Source organism: Tenrec ecaudatus, chromosome 1, assembly GCF_050624435.1.
Source record: "Tenrec ecaudatus isolate mTenEca1 chromosome 1, mTenEca1.hap1, whole genome shotgun sequence".
Classification (NCBI taxonomy): domain Eukaryota; kingdom Metazoa; phylum Chordata; class Mammalia; order Afrosoricida; family Tenrecidae; genus Tenrec; species Tenrec ecaudatus.
This window is the reverse complement of record NC_134530.1, coordinates 60,211,336-60,228,388: the sequence shown is the minus strand read 5'-3', so window position 1 is coordinate 60,228,388 and position 17,053 is coordinate 60,211,336. Positions and strand designations below refer to the sequence as shown.

The 17,053-nt window shown below is 46.1% G+C and overlaps 1 long non-coding RNA gene across 1 annotated transcript; it reads left to right on the top strand.

Annotated features, from left to right (window-relative positions):
* The first annotated feature begins 11,609 nt into the window (after window positions 1-11,609).
* Window positions 11,610-12,665, top strand: LOC142434464 (uncharacterized). Its single transcript, XR_012781152.1, has 2 exons — window positions 11,610-11,758; window positions 12,224-12,665. It is a non-coding gene; the product is annotated as an uncharacterized LOC142434464 (long non-coding RNA).
* Window positions 12,666-17,053: the final 4,388 nt, after the last annotated feature.

Below are 17,053 nucleotides of genomic sequence, written 5' to 3'. Positions count from 1 at the left end.
TCCGGGTTGGTTGCTCACCCCTCCTTCCCTCCTTCCTTTCTCCCACTCCTCCCGTTGTTTTCGTTTCTGAATTTTTTATCCTGTCTATCTTAGACATGCAGAGACACTAATAAGCTCAAAAACCAGGCAAAGCCAAACAGAACCACAAAGGAAGACAAAACAAACAAAACAATAACAACAACAAAAAACAAAATAAAAACAGCAAAAAGAAAGACAATGACAAAAATGTAAAAGCCTATAAATAGTGCCAGGTCTGTTTTTTGACCTTTAGGAGTGTTTTCTAGTTGAGTCTGATGGGGTGCCACATTGTTTCCAAAGTCTATTTATGGTATTCCCCAGGGATTTCATCTCTATATGATCCTTGCTGCTCTGTGGCGTGCCTTTGGTGTTTTGCCCCAGTGTGATGGGGTCAGATTGGGCACAATTCCTACACTGTGTCTCCAGTGCTGTCCCCTGTAGTGCTATGGTTCAGTAAGGGATGTTGCATCTCATGGTGGAGCTGGCCCTGTGGTCCTCTCTGTGCATTGTCTGCTCTGAGCAGGAATATTGCCCTCCTGGGGGCTTGGTGGGCCAGGATGTGTTCGCCTCACTCTCCTTCCCTCTTCTTTCCTCCTGTGTGCTCTCATCAGACGTGCCCCTTTCCCGAAGCTGTAGCTTCAGTGCTGTCCTCTGAAGTGCATTCTTCTGGGGACCAGCAGGTAGGGGTGGGGGACGGGGAAGCAGGGCGGGGCACATAGTTGAGATTGGGGTGGCCCCCACAGCAGACCTTTCTATATGTTCCAGGTACATACCTGGTTCCCGGTACATACCTGGTTCCCTGGTATGTTGTATTCACATCTTAGCGCACCAGGTTGAAGCCTGGTCTCTCTTTCTCCCTCTCTCTCTCTTTTTCTCAACTGTAATTGTTTATGGGACTAGAAAACCCTGTCTTTCTCCTGAGAAGCAGCTGGTGGTTTCAAACTTGCGACTTTGTGGATTGTAGTCCAACGCATAAGTACTATGCCACAGGGCTTCTAAGTCAAGATCAAATGTCCTTTAGACTTTGAAGATTCACATGCTACTATACTATGAAGAAAAGTTAATTTGGCTACTGATTATTTTCTTTAAATCTGTATATCTTTTATTTGGAATTCTTAATTTATCAGTGTATCTTGAACAATCCTCCAGATGAATTTTGTGTGACTTCTTATGAACATGGCTTTTAATCTATCAAAATACATTCCATTATTTAATGTCTAGGAGTTCTTCTCCTCTCTAGTTGGTCAATAGATTCTGTCTTGGCTATGGATAATTGTGAGAATTCTGTTACAAAAAGAAAAAAGCAGTATCTGAATTTCCTCGGTAATGAAGGTTGTGTTGTTTTGTCTGGGTTGGCTAGTTTTGGTCTTTTCTTTTATTAAAAAATTTTTAAAAAAAATAAGAAAAAAAATTTTTTTTTTAATTTATTTTTTGTTCTTTTCTCTTCTTGGCAGTTTCTCTTTCTCTCAGATTACGTTTTCCCCTTCAAATGTTGGGTGGTTTTGATTGCCATTCATATTTTTAAACGAAGCAATACTTTGATTTTCCCTCACAGACTTCCTTTCTTGAAGTGAGTCTTCCAAACTCTGTGCCCAGGATTTGACCACCACTAGTCTTTCGTGGTTTCCCCAGAAATAGCCACACACTGGCACAGTCTTGTGGGGGTAAGGCCAGCCCTCCACAACTAATCATGGATTCTGTAAGCACAATTGTATGGTGAAGATATATAAAGAATATAGTAAAGTCATAGAGTAAGAGGAGAGAGATGGGAGAGAGAGTAAAATAAAGAAGCCAGACACATTTCATTCATGGTAGCATGCTGACCTCCTGGATGGCCATGATCTCAACAGCCAGGTCCACGCACAGCACGGGCAGAGAGGGCAGGAGAGGAGGGCCAGCGAGATTTATTGCTAATCAAGGCTTATCTATCTTGATTATATAATTCCAGGTGAGGGCATATGTCACAGGAAGGGGTTGTCCTATAGGTACTACAGTAATGGGAGGGGGATGATCTAGGGGTATCCACACAATAGGCAGGGGAGGGATTGGGGGTAACACATGTGACAAGATGGACAGATCCTAGATTCATGATGGAGGCCTAACCTTGATTGCCCTTGTGCTGGAGCCTCCAAGCTTTCAGGGGAAGCAATCCACTGTCCCTAACAGCAGGGAGTGAGCCCCACCTGTGGTGGGACCAGACAGTAGGCTGAAGGCTGACTGCCTTCAGGGAGGATGTCTCTAAGCATCTGACCTCCGACCTTGTGCTGGCAAACAGCTTCTAATGTTCAACATATCTTTGGGGGAAAGTCTTTTTTATACCCCACAGTGGGTAATGTGGTCTGAAGGATTTGAAAGCATCCTAACATTTTGATGGACTTTGGTGTGAGAGGAAGCCCATTGTTTGCACAAACATCCCGTGACAGGCTGAGGCAAGGATGGCGAAGGCGCCCCTTTCAGCATCTTTCAAGGGAAACATTTTCCGTCCCAAATCTTCTAGAACGACCTCTGAGTCTGGGAATGCTGGCAAGCAGACAAGAGGAATGAAGCTTCTACTGGAGCCCGGCCTCTACTGCTGCTTCTGGGGTGCAGTTTCTGCTTGGTGCACCAGTCCCTGCAGTTAAGGATCTTGGCCCCAAAAGCAAGCACTCCTGCTGCTCTGGGAGAACTCAGATTGCGCTGGGTCTGACAATTAGCTCAGAACCGGCCCAAGGCCACATTTCCTTTAATTTTTACTGTAACTTATGCAGGGATCTATATTTCAGATCATCAACTTTGTATTCAACAGTTTAAAGCATTGATCAGATGGCCAAAAGCTTACTCCTCCTTGATTTCTCACCTCCCTCTTATGAATCTGCCACTTGACCCAGGTTAGCACCTGTGGTAGTTAGTCAACTACCTGTGGTAGTTAGTTACATGTCAACTTGAAGAGATATAATAGTGTAGGCATGGTATCCAATCTGTCAATCATGGCACAGCCTGATGGTGACTCCTGGTGGGTACGGCTGGCCGACTGTCTCATAGGAGGGCCTGGGAACCTCTCTCTTTGCCTGCACCTTCCTGCTGGAGGGTCCCTCTGAGACCTTGGCTCTATACTCTGCACCCCCGCCTGTGACCTCCCTGCATCCTGCTTCATTGCACGTGGCTGCGTGAGTCTGAAGAGAGACCTATGCTTATGGACTTGATCTGGACTGAGCTGGGATAGTTTCCTGATATATAACTACTTCTTGATATAAGGTCTTTCTTACCCATATATGAGCGTCACGCTATTCAACCCGGCCAAACACAGTACCCAGAATCTACCATCCGGTCTGTTGCTTCATCTTCTTTCCCTTAACTGCCCACCCCCAATGAATACTTTCACAATTTAAAGTATATCTTATATAATATTTGGCCCTTATGCATACTAAAATATGCATAGCTTAAATTAGATTTAAATGTATCGTGTATTTAAAAGTGTGTTCTCTTTTTTCTGGGTTGCAAAATGCACAATTCCTGTCCGAATAGTTCAGAGACATGGTTGCAAACTTCACCTGTGACACCATTCCTTGTCTACCCGTATAGTTTCATCACAATTTAGGCTCTCTGAACCTTAACCTTCTCATCTGTTTTTAAATGACCCATTGTTCTTTTGCCCTCGAGTAGACAATTCTTTACCAGAGCACTATGCCTGAGGCAAGCATTCTGTATTAATTGGGCCGAACTGCTGCTTAGTTTAAGATAGGTTTCATAAACTAGATTTAGTTCAAGGTTGAAAGATTATTTGGGGGCATTCAATTCAGGAGTTCTCTGTGTTGATGGGTCCAGTAAGTCTGGCTTCCATACGAGGAGTCTGAAGTTCTAGTCCATGCTTTTCTCCCTGCTGATCAGTATCCATCTATCAGGTCCTTGATGAAAATGCCCAGTTATCGTAGCTGGGCACCGTCTCTTCTTTCTGGTCTCATGGTAATAGAGGTAGCACTTTCTGGAGGCCATTAAACCTGTAGGCCGTTTCCTTTACCGATTCTGAACCTCCTCCTTCCTCTGCTGTTCCAGGTGTCTCCTTCCTCCGCTGTTCCAGGGGAATAGAGACCCATCCGAGTGGGTGGGGTCTTGTGTTTTCCTGCAAGCCTATTGGGGATAAGTCACTTTCTCCAGAGCCTCACCTAGGTCCATTTCCAGTCCCTTTTAGTGGGACAACAAGGGATGTTTCTATCACTGCTCATTTTCAGGGAGAGGCATTTCAGGGAATTCCATTTTTTATTATTTCTAGTTTTATATGTTTTCTCATTTTCTAGAAGGAGGCAGTTTTAACTTCCCTTTAAAAAAAAACAAAGGAAAAAGAAAAGGCCCGGAGGCTATAACCCTTAGACACCATAGCCTGAAACTGAACTCACTCACCCCCAGGCTCAGGATAGACAGGTGACTAAGGGCCCCAGTTAGACCAACCCCAACCCCAGGGGGTCAGAAGAGGGCATTAGCCCAGGGGAAAGCCCGGAGGCAGGAAGGGGAAGGAAAGCCAACGGGGAAGAGGGAAATGGTCAGCTCTGGAAGAAGTCAGAAGAGCGCTGTGACGCGCTGAGAGTTACAGCCTGTGCACAGCTGTTGAATGGAAAGCCGATTTGCTCCGTGAACTTTTACCCCATCACTTTTTAAAATAACAAACAAGGGGAGGGGAGAATTAACCCCAAAAGTTCAAGATTTTAGACACCAGATCCTGCAACATACACCTGGTGTGCATCCTTTAAAATACTTCTTTGGCCCACTAGTTCAGTCGCATGATTCACAAGTCTGTCAACATAACAGGGCGCACGCGACGAGGTCTTCCTGCCTTAGCCATCGAGAGGAAGCCCGGTTCTCAGGCCAGCTCCAAATGGCCTGGTGCACCTGGAAAACATTATTCTTCAAGAAACCAGTGCGAAAAAGACAAACACTGCCTGCGCCCCACTGACATGGAATATCAGGAATGGACAAATATACAGACGACCAAACGCGTATAAGTCATTACCAGGAGCTGGGAGGAGGAGTGGGAGAGACGGCTTTCTCTTCCTGTCAAGAGTTACAGTCTTGAAACTCATGGGGGGCAGTTTTACCCTGTCCTCTAGGCTCCCTGGGAGTCGTCCGTGAGTCGTCACCGACTCCGTGGCAGTGGGTTTGGTCTTGATTTGGGGAGGAGGAGGGAACTGGGGAGTGATTGCTCAATGGGTCCTGAATTTCTGTGTAGGCTGCTGACAAACTTTGGAACTAGGTTGCATAACATGGTGAATGTATTTAATGACAATTATATCCTTAAAAGCGGTTAAAATGACACTTTTTGGCCATACGTGTTTTATTACAATTTTCTTTTTTGAAGTCTCCTTCCATCTCTGCCCCTCGGCCACGCAGCTCCCTCTAGTTTGCTGTATTCCCTCCCAGGAATATTCATTGTGACCTCTTCTTCCACAGTCTTTCTAGCCCCAGCCTTGCCCACCTGCTTCCATACCTTGCAGTCCGGTGGTTCACCTTCGGTCATGTGACTTAAAATCCTTCTGTGGGTTTCCACGCCACAGGAGAAAGGACAGGCTTCCCAGTTGATCTGGCCACTGGGCCCTCTTGGCACAGGATGCCTGGCAGCTTCTCAGACAGTTGGCAACTCGCACTGCCTGCCTCTCGTGACTCCGGAGAAACCCTGACCCGCCTACAGTCCCCCAGCCCCCATGTGACTGTTCTGGCCTCTCATGTGTTGTTCTCTTCTCTCTCTTATCTCTCTCTCTCTCTCTCTCTCTTATCTCTCTCTCTCTCTCTCTCTCTCTCTCTCTCTCTCTCTCTCTCTCTCTCTCTCTCTCTCTCTCTCCCCAGGTGCCTCCTGTATCTCCTGTATGCCAGGCACAGGACTAAGAAGAAGACAGGCGACAGGATAAGACTGAAATGTTCCTTCTCTCTCCTGTGACTCACCGTCTGTCAGAGGACCCTGTCATGGACGCATCTTTACAATCAAGTGTTTGTTTTGCGGGGTGCATACGGAGCGCTGGGGCCAGGGAAGGCCTCCTGGAAGAGGGATGGTTGAACTTTGAACGGCCATCAGCCAGTGATGGGGGAACTGGGCGGGGAGAGTGCCGGGCAGGGCAGAAGGAACAGCTTGTGCTAAAGACCACAGGCAAGAACGTGCACATGCGCGTACACACACACACATGCACGCACACACACACAGAGGAGGAAGAGGAGCTAAGGCCAGTGTGAGACTCCTCATAAGAAGGTTCCAGAAAGCCACTCTGGAATGCAGATCTGGCCCTGGGGCCAGTGAGAGGCCTGGAAGGAACTGGAGCAGGGCAGCAGGTCAAGGACATATTTGTGACCGCTCCAGAGGCAAGACTGAAAGCCTGTCTTGCTTTTCTCCTACCAAAAAGACCAAAAGGGGATGGCTGGAAAGTACAGAACTTAATTTTCTCACAGCTCTGGAAGCTGAAAGTTCTGATCAGGGTCCCATCTGTGTCAAGTCATTGCTTGTGGGCTGTCCACCTGGTGTGTTCCATGGTCCTTGTCCATTCTCACTTAGCATCTGTTTTCCATGGATATACTTGTACTTTCCCCTCATCTGCTCATTTTGTAATCCGGAGTGGTTGGATTCAGGACACACCAAAACATTGAAATAGCTTCATTGACATAACATTAGATTGTATTATGGACCAAAATGAAACAAAAAAACAACTCTCTGCCATCGAGTCAATGCTGACTTCTACAAATCCCTGTGGGTTTCCAAGACTGTTGAGGAGAGTAGAAAGCCCAGTCTTTCTCCCTCCGAACTGCTGGTGGCTTTGAACTGCAGACCATGCGGATCACAGCCCAACTCAAAACCACTACACCACCAGGGCTCCTTATAATATGGAAGGTTTTATACTATGTTATTTACACGACCTCTGCAGTTACAGAAGAGCAAACATCTGCCTTGGAATAAGGACAGTGAGCATGCTCTTTAGAGCACCTACCTTGGGCACGTGATCAGGAGAGACCGGCACCTGCAAGGGCACCATGCTTGGTGAAGTAGAAGGGCCCTGAAGGACAGGGATTGACACTGTGGCTCCAACAATGGACTCCAACATGAGAACAAATGCGAAGATGGGCAGGGTTTTGTTCTGTTGGGTCCAAAGGGTCACTAGCGCCAGAACCGACTGCATGACCCCTAACAATGCCAATGGTTACAGGCGTTCTAACTCTCTAATGCCTATGTGAGCGGAAGACACACATTAACCCCTCCCAGGGACCTCGCCGCTTGCTCTAGAACAGCAGGAATGATGGCAGTGTGGGCTGGAGTGAAGGGCAGTGGAGATGTATCCAAAGATATTTTGGAGGTCAGACAGAGAACAAGGGTTAGGGAGCTGGCTTGGGAAACTCTGGGTGGGAGGTGTGATGTAGGGGTGCTGATGGGTTTCTGTGTTCAGTTTTAGGTTTGCTGAACTTGTGGGACTTCCAAGACATTCACGCCAAGCCAGCCAGCAAGCCACATTTGGGATGCTGATCCGTCAAGCTCAGGAAAGAGGTCTAGACGGAGATTCTCCCTGAGGATCCATCCGCGTACTTGTTGTTATTGTTGCTAGGTGCCTGATTCATAGACACCCTGCATACACAGACATGAACACTGTCCAAACTTACATCACCCTCACCTTACTTCCCACGTTGGAGTCCATTATTACAGCCACGATGCCAATCAAGCCTCTTCTTCCTTACGATCCAGGAGATCCCATAGGCCGACTCTTAGTGTTGCCATGCCCTGTGATTAAAGTAAAGGGTAAGTTGCAGCAACCCAATCCTGACAGTACTTATATGACCCAGACCCCTCAGGAATGAAGGTCTGGGTCACCCCGCCAGGCCAAAAACCACAGCCAGCTGAGGTGCTTGCTGAGGGCAAAGGTAATACAGAATGGGTAGCAGTAGAAGGTAGTTCTACCTATTAATTATGACCACGTGATCAATTGCAAAAGCGAGGCTTGTAATTGTCAATGTATTTTCTTTGTATGTGATTATGGCATATATTTCCTTTGTTCAAGTATGTTATATCCGATATAATTTGACTCAATGTGTTTTCATTTATATGTATGATAGATGATTGATGATAAGTATAAGTGTGATTTCATTAATAACTGGAAATTATATAAGTATGTATGAGTAAAGAATTGTGTACAGGTGCCAGGTTGGCAAGGGGTGGATTGCTATAGTTTATTGTGCCAGCCCGGCCCATAAACACAAGTGGGATTAACTGAAGAACAGAGGGATAAATGGCTCGGTGAGCCTCGCCTTGCTTGTTCTGTGCCTCAGTTTAAAGGGGTACACTACCTGTGGGATGTCTAGCCTGTGGACTGTGTCGCTGTAAGTTGAGGTCCCTTTAAACCCACACGATTGGAATGTTCATCTTTGGAGTTGGGGACCGACAGTTGGTGACAGTTGGGGACCTGCCTTGCTGTTTGCTGCCTGGAGATATATAGCCCAGCTATCTCTACAGAAGGGGACTGGCAACTGGGGGCTCTCAAAACTTGAAGGACTGCTAGTGTCTCACTGCTTTATAATTTAACTGTTAATTTCTTGTATTATCTATCTGTATATAATTTAACGGTTCATTTCTTGTATTATATATCTATCTTTATAAACATATTTATATATAATTAGTAGCAATCTAGCTTGTCACTCTAGAGAACCCTGTCCAACACACTGGCTCCTCTGCTTTAGCAAGCACAATGCCCTTCTCCAGGAACCAGTCCCCGGCAGTCCAGCAAGCTGTCGCTGGTCTTCACCGCATCCTAATGCAAACACATGGCCTTCTCTTCCATCTTCCGTATTCATTGGCCTGTATTCACGTGGCGTAGGAAGCGACTGGAAACACCAGGCCAGGGCAGGCTGCTCCCCTTCGTGGCTGAGTTTTCAGTGCTCTAAGGAGGTGGTTTGCGGCAGATAACGCCCACTACAGTGTGTCATTTGATTTCCTGACAGCTGCTTCTGTGGGTGTTTGCTGTGAACGGCAAACTAAGTAACATAAAGTCCTTGACAGGCTCAGGGTCGTCTCGGTTGGTCTTGAGGTTGTGAGGATGTGTGTTCTCTTCACATCGGTGTAGCGAGCACTCACTTACTGTCGGATTCTTTTCTGAAGCTCTTTACACAGATTAGTGTGTTGCTGTCTCATAACTGCCTTATGAGGTTCGGGCCTCCTTTCACTTTTATTTTGCAGATGAAGGAAGTTCACTAAAGTTCAGTGAAAGGTTATAGATTGAATTTTGTCCCTCACTTTGAAATCCTAACTCCTGTACCTGTAAATGGACTCGGTAGGAAGTAGGGGACGGGGTGGGGGTGGGGGGATCTGTTCGTCTTCTTTTGGTCGCCTGTTTTAAATAAGATTTTGTGGGGTACATTCATGTGTTCTATTGTGAAGCCAGCGAGGGTTTACAGCACAGATCACTTAATTATTTTTTTAATGTCTTAGATAATCTTAAAAGTAGTTTTCTTGGTTTATATGTCACATAACATACAATATACTTGTCAATCATATGAAGATTTGTGCAATCACCATGATCAATTTCTGAACAGTTTCTTCTACTCATTGTTGTGAGCTCCCCGTCCTTTCCCCGGCCCCTCCCCCACCCCCTCCTACGGTCCTCCCCTGCCATACCTCCCCTAGGTAATAATTAATCCAGTTACTAACGGTTCCTTTTTCATTTTTGTCCCCAGTTTTACTATTTTTTTTCGTGGCTTTCAAGACAGCTAATGATGTTTCCAGACCTCTACGTTTTTTAAAGTTGTTAGTAATTATTTGTTCCCTTTGTTTTCTCCACTTCATTTATTCTTAGGATGCCTTTATTTAACTTTTAAAAGGAAGGATACAGTTTCCGTGAGTGGATCCAAGTTAATGAAGCGAAACAGGTTGCAGCCAGCAGAAAGCTCGTAGGCAGCCAGTTGCGGTCGCAGCAGAGCTGGTCCAGCGGCTATTTCTGGGTCTACTACCCTGGGTCCCATATACAGAAAGCATATCACTTTCCATTCAACAATTTATGCACATGTGTTTCATGACATTTATAGCAATCTTCACACACCATCACTTGCCCAGGGATCTCCCCTGTTTCTTGTTTCCATCTCTCTTTCTTTCTTAACCCTTCTAAATTTTGTCCTTAGGCACGTGCTGCCTGCCCGTTTGATCTCTAATAGTTGGTTATTCCAAGGGGTGTGTCTGTCACTAGTTATTTTCACTCTTAGAAACCAGTCTGTTTGGTTGAAAATTGAGCCATGAGGATGAGTTCATTTAGGACCAGAGTTTCCGCCAGTCTCTATCTGACCTGTAAGCCTGATCTCTCTCTCTCTCTCTCTCTCTCTCTCTCTCTCTCTCTCTCTCTCTCTCACACACACACACACACACACACACACACACACACACACACACACACACACACACACACCTCCAGCTCTATCCAGGACCTTCCAATGTGTGATCCATCCTCTGGGTGCCATCTAGTCTCTGGTTTCATGGTCACGGACACCGATGTTCCCGGAATCCATTAGCCTATTGGACCAGCGGTTTCCACGCGTCTTTAGTTTTCTTCCCGCTTCCTTCCCCCAGGGAGGGAGATGGTTGTACTTTAGATGGCTTCCCACAAGCTTATTTTTTATTAATAATTTTATTGGGGAACTCTCACAAAATCTTTTTTTCTCAATAAACCATGATGATTATTAAACTGAAAAAAAAAGGGGCGAGCATTATGGATGCAAAGGCAATTCTAGTGAGGGCCGGGGGTAAGGTACAGAGAAAGGCCCTCTTGTCTTACAGAATAATGTGACAATAGCAAGAAAATGCTACTAGAGGAAAATAAACGTACTGTCATGGAGTCGATGCTGACTCAGCGACAGGGTCGGGCTGCCTCTTGTACATATGTTGCCATCAACATTTCTGAAACATTTTCTTTCTACTTGGTGTCAGCTCCTCTTTATTTCCCCTCCCTCCCCCACCCTCCCACCCTTGTGAATCCTTGATCAGTTATGTATTATTGTTGTTATTTCGTATCTCACAATGTCTGTTGTCTCCCTTCACCCACATTTTTGTTATTCGTCCCTCTTGGTGGAGGGGTGGTGGTGTTATATATCGAAACTTGTGATGGGTTTCCCCTTTCTCCACCTCCCACCACCACCATCCCCCTACCCTCATGATATCACTACTTCTACTTTCCTGAGGGGCTTATCTGTCCTGAATTCCATGTGTTGAGAGTTCTTATCTGTGCCAATGTGGGTACTCCAGTCTAGCCAGATTTTTAAGGTAGAACTGAGTCATGTTAGTGAGGTGGGGGCAGGGGGGGAGGAAGCATTCAGAAACTAGAGGAGCGATGTGTGTTTCGCCGGTGCTGTACTGCACCTGGTTGAATCGTCCCTTCCTTGTAATCCTTCTGTGGGGGGTGTCCAATTGGCTACAGATGGGCTTTGGGTCTCCACTCCAACCTTTAAGACCCCAAAGTCGGCTAGAATGTCGGCTCCCAAGCTTATTTGGTCCTCAGCCCTCTTTACAGAAAAACAAAAACAAACAAACAAAAAAAGATCTTACTCAGCACCCCCCTAGCAATGAAAAACTTATGTACTATAATCGACGATAAAGTATAGGTATCTGCCCCCCCAAGTCCCCGGAAGAGGAAGGAGCGGTGTCCTCTTAAAACAATGATGTACCAGCAAGCAACATAATGGAGGACTTGGGGAGAAAGGACCACACGTACTCAGTCCATCAAAGAAGAGTTCTTGGAACAAGCAACTGGCTATTGAAAAGGTTATTTTGTAACATTTGTCTAACTTTTTATTTGTTTTGAGCTTGGCCTCAGGTGGCAGGCTTCATTTTATGTGCCATTTTGTTGCTGTTATTCAAATTTCTTGTAATTTAGTGAGGTGAACGACTTCAGATTTCATTATTGGCTTGGATATTTAAGGTAAAATTTCATTTCTGTTATCTAGTGCTGACTTTTGTTTGAAATTAAACAGATTCCTGACTCTTAAGGAAACGTGTGCTGAATAGCCTAAAGCTGTCAACAGATTGACTCAACAATGCCCTCATTCCTTAAAATTACAAAAAGAAACCAACGAAAGTTGGTGTAATTTGTATATGCTATTTACCTTGACCTAAATGGTAATCTGAATCCAAATTTGTGTAAAGACTTTTCAGGTGAAAAGACTTGATATTTTGGAATGATTGTTTACCAAACACCATTCTAATCTCTTATGTATTTTTGTGCACTAGGCGCAGTTGTGTAGCAGTTGAGTAATGCTGGTTAGCTGTTAAGGTGGCCTGTTGCAGTGCAGAGTGCTTGGCTGTTTCCTGTTTTCTCCTGGTGGCTCCTGTGTAAAGCTGCCTTGTCCTGCAGAAACAAATGGCTGTCCAGTTTATTATAATGCCTGACAACTGCACTTCCAGTCACCCGGGCCTTGCATATAAATAACGGAGCATACAGTGAGCACATCTAGCTGATGATAAATGCACATTTTTTCCCTTGCCCCACCCCCCCAAATGGTCAAATCCAATCATCTTAATGTATCAACTTAAAAGTGGAAAAAAATGTTAAGGAAGCAAATGGTTTGTAACTTTGTAAGTACTTATAACATGGTGTATCTTTTCACGGATGAACATTCTGTACTATAACCATTGTTTCTGTAGTTTAATTAAAATGTTTTCTCGTGTTAGATTTTCAAAAAAAAAAAAAGTATAGGTATCTGTTTTTGCAGCGCCCCTCCCCGGGATCGCTCCAGTGCCCCAACCGAGGGCAGGATCATGCACTTTGGAAAACACTGGGGTCGAACACTCACTGTCAACTGTTATGCCAGTTGACCTTGGTATCCTCTGAGGCTATGATCCTGACTCCCCAAGGTGTTTGGTTATATTTAAGAAGCTCTCCTCCACTCCTCTGTCAGTGTGTTGCTGTGGGGCTGCTTGGTGTTGTTGCTGTTGTTAGGTGCTGTTGAATCCGCTCTAACGCATAGTGATCCTAGCACAACTAAACGACATACCGCCCTGTCCTGTGCCAGCCTCATGCTTTCTGTTTGTGCCGATTGTTGCAGTTAATCCATCTCGTCAGGGGTGTGCTCTTTTTTGTCCCTCCTCTTTTTCTTTAATCGTTTTATTAGGGGCTCATACAACTCTTATCACAATCCATACATACATCAATTGTGTAAAGCACATTTGTACGTTCATTGCCCTCATCATTCTCAAAACATTTGTTCTCCACTTAAGCCCCTGGCATCAGCTCCTCATTTACGCCCCCACCCCCTAGCTCCCCCCTCCCTCATGAACCCTTGATAATTTATAAATTATTATTTTGCTATATCTTGCCCTGTCCGACATCTCCCTTCTCCCACTTGTCTGATGTCCATCTCCCAGGGAGGAGGTCACATGCAATCGGTTCCCCCTTTTCAACCCACCCTCTCTCTACTCTCCCAGTATCGCCACTCACACCACTGGTCCTGAAGGGATCAAACGCCCTGGATTCGCTGTGTTTCCAGTTCCCATCTGTACTAGTGTACATCCTCTGGTCTAGTCAGACTTGCAAGGTAGAATTGGGATCATGATAGTGGGGGGGGTGTCCCTCCTCTTTACCGAGCATGATGTCCTTCCAAAGTACATAAGAGGAAGTCTCACCATCCTTGCCTCTAGGGAGCAGACTCTGACTGCACTTCTTCCAAGACAGATCTGTTCTTTTGATGTTCCATAGTATTTTCAGTATTCTTTGGTCACACCATGATTCAAATGCATCGATTTTTCTTTGCTTTACCTTATTCAAAGTCCAGGTTTCACATGTATGTGAGGCCATGGACAATACTCTGGCTTGGGTGGTGGCACCTAAAAGTAACATCCTTGGTTTTCAACACTTTCAAGAGGTCTCGTGCAGCAGGTTTACCCAATGCAGTGAGTCGTTTGACCTCTTGACGTCTGCTTCCATGAGCATTGATTGTGGAGCCAAGCAAGATGAACTCCTTGACAACGTCCGTGTTTCCCCCTCTTATGATGTTATCTCCTGGCCCCGTTGTGAGGACTGGGTCTTCTTTACAGTGAGTCAGTGAGTCGTAATCCACACCGAAGGCTGCATCCTTGATCTTCATCAGCAAGTGCTTCCAGTCCTCCTCATTTGCAGCAAGCAAGGCTGTGTCATCTGCAGATCTCAGGTTGTTAATAAGCCTTCTTCTAATCCTGGTGCTGGAAACTATGCACTAGAATGGATTGTGATGATATATATACAACTCTTTGTAAAGGCAATTCAACCATGGAAGTGTATGGTATGTGAATACTTTATCAAGAAAACTACTCAAAAAAGAAAGAAACCACACGTGACCAGTGGTTACCATTGGTGCAGGAGGAAGGGTTGATGCTTAGGAGGTATTTCGTTTATGTTAAGGGTGGTGGGATAATTTGAAAAAGAATATCAATAGTGGTTGAACAACACGAGGAGTATAATCAGTGGCACTGATTTATACACGTAGAAACTGTTAAATCGGAGAATGTTTTATGCATATATTTTGGCCACAATTAAAAAAATAATGACATGAATAACAACGAATACAAGATAGAAGAAAATGTTCTAGAATTGACTGTGATGAGAATCGTACAACTCCTCTTGATATCACTTTGGTATTGAATTGTATGACATTTGGGTGAAGTGCCAATAAAACTGTTAAGAAAAAGAATATCTCCAGATGTATCCTGAAGTACAATACTGTCTGTCCTACACAACAGATCTACCTACTGCCGTGTCTTTTGATCTCCTGACAGCTGCTGCCATGAGCATTGACTCTGGATCCAAGCAAGACAAACTCCTTGACAACTTCAACCTTTTCTCCATTGATCCTGATGTCACCCATTGGTGCAGCTGTGAGGGTTTGGGTCTTCCTTACATTGGGTTGTCCTCCACACTGAAGGCTGCAATTCTTCATCTTCATCAGCAAGTGCTCCAAGCCTTCCTCACGTTCAGCTAGCAAGACTGTGTCATCTGCACACCGCAGGTTGTAAATGAGCCCTCCTCCAATCCCGAGGCCACAGTCTTCTTCGTGTGAGCCAGCTTCTCCGAGGATTTGCTCAGTGTACAGATTGCATAAGGATGGTGGGTTAACCATTCTAATCATTTAACACAGATAGCAGTTCTCAGGTGTTACCTCCCACAGGAAGCCTCTCTTGATTCTCCGTACCCTTGAATGGGGGTTGGTTATTCCCCCCTTTATATTTCTGTGGCCTCAGTGCCTAGTTCTGTTGTGTTATCGTTGTGAGTGTTTCTTTCCCCTTCCAGGCTGAGCCCGCTGAAGGCAAGGGCCTGGTCCTGTTTAGTTAATGTCTGGTGACAGCAGAATTCATTTACTATGACTATCCCAGATTGGGATGTTTGGGGAGGAATTATTTGTACAAAGGAGATTTTTATTAAGCTGCCCCAAGATATCATAGCCCCTTAAGGTGCAGGGTGGTGGTGGTGTTTGTGGGGGTGGGCGGGCGGGGGGAGAGGGAGTGAGATGGAAGACTGCCAAGAGACAAAACCCTTCTGTTACATGTTAGCTCAAGGATGAGCTCTCACTAGCCTCGATTTGCAGTCAAGGGCATTAAAGCTCACAGAGGTCAAGGGAATTGCCCACAGCTGTAGAGCCAGTCATTGGCCAAGCGTGGGCCAGAGCATACATTTCCGGACCTTCTTGGCCAGGACTTCAGCCCACAGCCCAACATCTGGTCCTTGGTGATTTGAGCCGCTTCCACAGCACGTCTTCCCAATGTGCATATGGAACCACCAGGGGGAGCCAAATGCCTGTGTGTGGGGGGGACCGGTCCCTAACTTTGGAGTGGCAATGATTGATCCTTTGGGGAAAGCCCACTGGACAGGCAGGACCCGATCACCAGAGGTGTGGGAGAGTCCTGGTAGAGAAGGGATGAGGGAAGGATTTAAGAGAGGCTGAGGTCGGAAGCTAGTTTGGAAGGAGGGAGGAGCGTGGAAGGGTGAGCATTGTTGCATTCTTACATGCGGGCCTGGCCTTGTCTGGCCCTCCTGGGAAAGGGTTCAGCTGGGGCGAGGGAGGGCTCTCCAGAGGGGAGCGTCCTGCCTCCGCCTCCATTCTGCTGCAGCTCATTCTCAGCCTGGAACAGACCGGACATTCCGAAGTTTCTGGCAGGGAAACCAGGAAATTAGACCCTGCGTCTTGGCCAAGTCTGTCAAAGTCGGCCCGGGTCTTAAGGGAAGAGCCTGCTGTGCCTGGGGCGCCATGCTCCAGGCTTCTGAGTACTGCCCAGCTCCTAGAAGCTTTCCGCTAAGACACCCCATGGGTGCCAAAGGCCTGGACAGATCCTGTGCTCCAGGTCCGGTGCCCCTAGACCTGGCCCATGGCTGCAGTTCCCCTCTCAGCAAATGGCAGCAATGCGTCTCCTCATTGCTGGACGTCTGGATGGCTTGGAATCATTGTCTTCTTCTTTTTTTTTTAAACTCTGAAATTTACTTTATTTTATTTTTTTACATTTTATTAGGGGCTCATACAACTCTTATCACAATCCATACATATACATACATCAATTGTATAAAGCACATCCGTATATTCTTTGCCCTAATCATTTTCAATGCATTTGCTCTCCACTTAAGCCCTTTGCATCAGGTCCTCTTTTTTTTCCCCTCCCTCCCCGCTTCCCCCTCCCTCATGAGCCCTTGATAATTTATAGATTTTATTTTGTCATATCTTGCCCCATCCGGAGTCTCCCTTTGCCCCCTTCTCTGCCATCCATCTCGCAGAGAAGAGATCACATGTGGATCCTTGTAATCGGTTCCCCCTTTCCAACCCACTCACCCTCCACTCTCCCAGCATCGCCCCTCACACCCCTGGTCCTGAAGGTATCATCCACCCTGGATTCCCTGTGCCTCCAGCCCTCATATGTGCCAGTGTACAACCTCTGCCCTATCCAGTCCTGCAAGGTAGAATTCGGATCATGGTAGTTGCGGGGAGGAAGCATCCAGGATCTGGGGGAAAGCTGTGTTCTTCATCGGTACTACCTCGCACCCTGACTGACCCATCTCCTTTCCTAAACCCCTCTGTGAGGGGATCTCCAGTGGCCGACAAA